This window comes from Ipomoea nil, unplaced genomic scaffold, assembly GCF_001879475.1.
Source record: "Ipomoea nil cultivar Tokyo-kokei standard unplaced genomic scaffold, Asagao_1.1 scaffold0480, whole genome shotgun sequence".
NCBI lineage: Eukaryota > Viridiplantae > Streptophyta > Magnoliopsida > Solanales > Convolvulaceae > Ipomoea > Ipomoea nil.
In genome coordinates, this window is record NW_017616908.1 from 1779582 (window position 1) to 1783377 (window position 3796).

Genomic DNA, 3796 nt, shown 5'->3' on the forward strand with positions numbered 1-3796 from the left:
CATCGAAACCAAAACTTGAACTCAAGCTTGGTGGGGGCTGCGCGAACACAAGCCCCCTCTGCCACAAATTATGACATAGGCTCTCCCATTTAGGGAGACCTTAGGCTAGCAATCCTCCAATAGTGCAATGGAGGTCACTAGTCTAGGCCATGGCTCTTTTTGATCAGCCATTGACCTTGTCCAAGTAAGTATGTGCTTAGTTGTTATAACTTATCTATTTGTAATACTTTCCTACCTTTCCTATTTTATGAACTTCCAATGTGGGACAACAACCTTAGCTTAAATCATCTATTTATGTAGTAATTAACTCCGGCAACAACAATGTAACCATCATTAGTTTTAGCCCATATCTCTAACCCATATATAGATGGGCAGACAATACGTATGTAAGCAAAGGAATAAAAAGAAATTGAACTTGGATTTGGTAAGGCTTAAGCACCTGCAAATAGACTAATCCAAGTGCAATGGAGTGACCAACTTTGCCCATAACTCTTCTTGCATATCTCCATCCTTCATCTCTCGACACTTGAGAAGCAAAATGGTAGGGCACTTTGAACATAGCTCTCAATGATAGAGCAGTAAGGTAAGCATTTGGCAATACATGTTTAGTATTTACAGAATATATTTTTGTCAGGCCGGCCAATTCAATTGCAACTCAGACTTTTTCTAGTAGTGAAATAACGAGGTGATTAGATATAAAGTGGGGTTGGTAGCTCAAGGGTTGACACATATACGCAAAATTGATTTTGATCAAACATATGATATCCTCATGGATGGCATTACGCTTCGTTACTTAATCTCACTAGCAGTAGCAATGAATTTAGATATTTAATTGATGGACGTCGTAACCGCATATTTATATAGGTCATTGTACACTGATATTTATATGAAAATCCCTTATGAATTTACAATATAATTCTCAAAAATGGAAAAAATGAAAAATGTAACATATATAACATCGTCATAAATGTTTTTATATGGCATGAAACAAACTGGTAGAATGTTGTACAACCGATTCAGAGAATTTCTCCTGAACAAGGGGTATGTAAACAATGATGTACGCCCTTGTGTCAGTGTGTGTTCATTAAGAAGTCACAAAATGATTTTTCTATTATCTCAGTTTATATCGATGACTTAAACATTGTTGGGACACTCAAGGAGCTTAAATATGCTAGTTTATACCTAAAGGTTGAGTTTGAATTGAAAAACTTAGGTAAAATCAAGTATTGTTTTGACATACAAATTGAGAATGTCCCTAGAGGAGTTTTTGTACACCAGTCAATCTACTTGAAAAAAGTATTAGAGAGATTCCATATTGATATATAAATCTTATCCATTTAGCACACAAATAGTTGTTCATAGATAAGGGCTCATTTTTATTAGGACTCTATTATTATTAGTATTCGTTATCTATTGTTACTAGTATTAGTCTTGTATTAGGATTGCTTCGTTATCTATTGTTACTAGTATTAGTCTTGTATTAGGATTGCTATTCGCTACTATATATACTCCTGTACAGACTTATTATTATTCATTCAGAAATATTATATCCTCATCTGGTATTAGCAGGTTTTTTTTCTCTCCTCTCTTCATGGCGCAACTCAGTTCTGATGGCGGTTCTGTTGGAAGTTCTGAACGGACTGTTTCTGAGGCCGCGCTTGTGGCACCTCTGCAGTCGGGGGTGTCGTTTTCTTCGGCTCATCACTTCGTGTCTATCAAGTTGACATCCCGCAATTTTTTATTTTGGCGTACTCAGCTTCTTCCGTTCCTGGATGGCCAAGGGTTGTTGGGATTTGTCGATGGAACGTCTGTGTGCCCTCCATTCACTGCGATTACCGTACCGCCTGCCGAGGGAGGTGCTGCTGCCGTGACTTCATCGGCTGTGTCCTCCGCCGCTAGGGATGCATGGCTTCGTCAAGATAAGGTCGTGCTCTCCTTGTTGATCTCATCTTTGTCCGACGAGATGATGCATCTTGCTATCGGTAAGTCCTCTTCTCGGCTCTTGTGTGTGGCGATCGAGCAGGTTCTAGGCTCGACGACATGAGCCCGAGCCCTTCGGTTGGTGGGCGAGCTACAAGGTTGCGGCAAGGGGATGCTTCGATCCCGGATTATCTTAGTCGTGCTCAGGTGCTTATTGAGGATTTGGCACTTGCCGGCCGCCCGGTGACGCTAGAAGATCAGAATATGTACATATTCTGAGGCTTGCGGTCCGAATATCGCCCTTTGGTGGCGTCGCTAACAAGGGGTGCTCCGGCGTCTTTACCCGAGCTATCCGATTTTCTTGTTTCGCAGGCTTTTATATGTGCTGATGATGGTGGTGACGTTGTTGCTGCTCCGGTCGCTATGGCAGTTCAGCACGGTGGAGGTCGCTCGGGCGGGCAGCAACGTGGCGGCGGCAACCGCGGCCGAGGTCGCGGCAAAGAACGAGGTCGCGGCAAAGGACGAGGTCGCGGTCGAGGTGGCGCCAGGGTTGTCCAGTGCCAGATCTGCTCCAGCGAAGGCCACTTGGCCGCTTCGTGCTATCGCCGGTATGATGGCGCTCCGGGGCCGCGGGCGCATGTTGCGTATTCCGTTGATGATGCGGCTTCGGTAAATCCTCAGCAGTGGTTTCCTGACACTGGTGCGTCAAATCATGCCACTCCGGATCCATCCTTGATGTCCTCGGCGGTTTCCTATAATGGTCCGGATCATCTCCGTGTTGGTGACGGTAAGTGTTTGCCTATTGTTAGTACTAGTTCATCTTCGGTAGCCGCTTCTAAAACACTGTTTCGGTTGTCTGATGTTCTTTATGTTCCTGGCTTTCTGCGTCTTTATTGTCTGTGCAACGGTTTGCTCGTGATAATAATGTCTTTTTTGAGTTTCACCCTGATTGTTTCTTTGTGAAGGATCGTTCAACCAGGGAAGTTCTGTATAGAGGACCGGCTTCGGGGGGTTTCTATTCTTGGCCTGTCTCTCGTTCAAGTCCCGCTGCGTTTGTGGCCTCTCGTGTCTCCTCTGAGGTGTGGCATGCTCGGTTGGGTCACCCTCATCCGCGTGTCTTACGACAGATATTAAATTCGTGTTCTATTCAGTCTAGTTTTAGTGATAGTTCGGTGTTGTGTCGTGCTTGTATGCTTGGGAAATCCTCTCGGTTTCCCTTGCCCCGTGTCAATACTACTACGTCGCATGTTTTAGAGCTTATATATACCGATATTTGGGGGCCAGCGCCTTTTCTTTCTGTCAATGGTTTTCGTTATTTTGTTTTGTTTGTTGATGACTACACACGCTATGTCTGGTTTTATCCTATGCGTTTAAAAACTGATGTGTATGCTATCTTCGAGCAGTTTCGGTCACTAGTTGAGCGTTCATATGGTCGCAAGATTGTCTCTTTTCAGTCTGATTTAGGGGGAGAGTATAAACGGTTACACCGTACTTTTGTCTCTTTGGGTATTAATCATAGGCAATCTTGTGCCTATACCCATGAACAGAATGGTAGAGTTGAGCGTCGGCATCGTCACGTTGTGTAAACGGGTTTGGCCCTCTTGGCTCAGGCTTCGGTTCCGCAACGATATTGGGATTATGCCTTTGAGACTGCGGTCTATCTCATTAATAAAATGCCAACTCGGGTTTTGGATAATGATAGTCCTCATTTTCGTGTGCATCGTTCTAGTCCATCTTATTCTTTCTTGCGTGTGTTTGGCTGTCTCTGTTATCCTCTATTGCGCCCATATAATTGTAACAAGTTACAATATCGGTCATCCCCGTGTGTATTTCTAGGTTATCCGCCCTCGTTTCGTGGCTATCGTTGTTTTGATCC

The 3796-nt window shown here is 43.9% G+C and overlaps 1 long non-coding RNA gene across 1 annotated transcript; it reads left to right on the forward strand.

Annotated features, from left to right (window-relative positions):
* Nucleotides 1-2433: 2433 nt before the first annotated feature.
* LOC109173332 lies at nt 2434-3259 on the forward strand. Its single transcript, XR_002052879.1, has 2 exons — nt 2434-2707; nt 2886-3259. It is a non-coding gene; the product is annotated as an uncharacterized LOC109173332 (long non-coding RNA).
* Nucleotides 3260-3796: the final 537 nt, after the last annotated feature.